Source organism: Lolium rigidum, chromosome 4 (assembly GCF_022539505.1).
Source record: "Lolium rigidum isolate FL_2022 chromosome 4, APGP_CSIRO_Lrig_0.1, whole genome shotgun sequence".
NCBI classification, from domain to species: domain Eukaryota; kingdom Viridiplantae; phylum Streptophyta; class Magnoliopsida; order Poales; family Poaceae; genus Lolium; species Lolium rigidum.
The window spans coordinates 161,334,657-161,335,399 of NC_061511.1; positions in this window are offsets into that span (position 1 = coordinate 161,334,657).

The window sequence follows — 743 nt, forward strand, 5'->3', positions numbered from 1 at the left end:
AGCAAACAAATAAAGAAATATAAATAAACCGCACGAAGCACCATATCCCGGGAGGAGGAAGCTTACCGGAGGAAGGAAGGCTGTCGGGGACTATCCCAATGCCGGCGCAGTGCGAGCAGCCGGGGAAGGCGCCAACTGCAGGGCGACGGCGGGGGGCAAGGGGGGGAATTGGTTCCGGAGGCGGAAAAGAGAGGAGGGAGGTCGCAGGATGCCCGCGTATTAATAGGCGGCGACTCTCCCGCTGGGCTGTGGGAGTAGAGTATTGTCTCTCTCTGGGATCGTGGAAAAAGTAGTTACCCACCGTTCCCGTCAAGGCCGTTACGGCTCGCTTTCGCCGTCACGGGGCTGCCAACCGCAACCACGTCCCATGTCCAGCGTGCGCGGCTCTTTTTTGCTGCCGTGTCATCTTCCCGGGCTTGCCACGTCGGACGATGCAAGGCGTGGAGAAGGGGTTGGGCCGGACGGGGCCCACACGTGGCCGGGTTAAATTAAATTAAAGGTTTAGGAGGTGGGTGGGAACGGGATCTGCGTGGATTGGCCCACGGAATCCGGGGCACCGACGCGTGGTGCTGCGCTGCGTGGGAGCCTGCCTGCGTCTACACGTGGGCGGCCGTAGACCGCAGCTGGCGCCACGCGAGACTGCCAGTACTCTTTGCGGTTGGGTTTTGGGCTGGAACGGAGAATGTGCAGCTGTGGCTCTTTCGGGTGGGCCGGACCGAACCCGAGCTGGCGACGACGTGGAA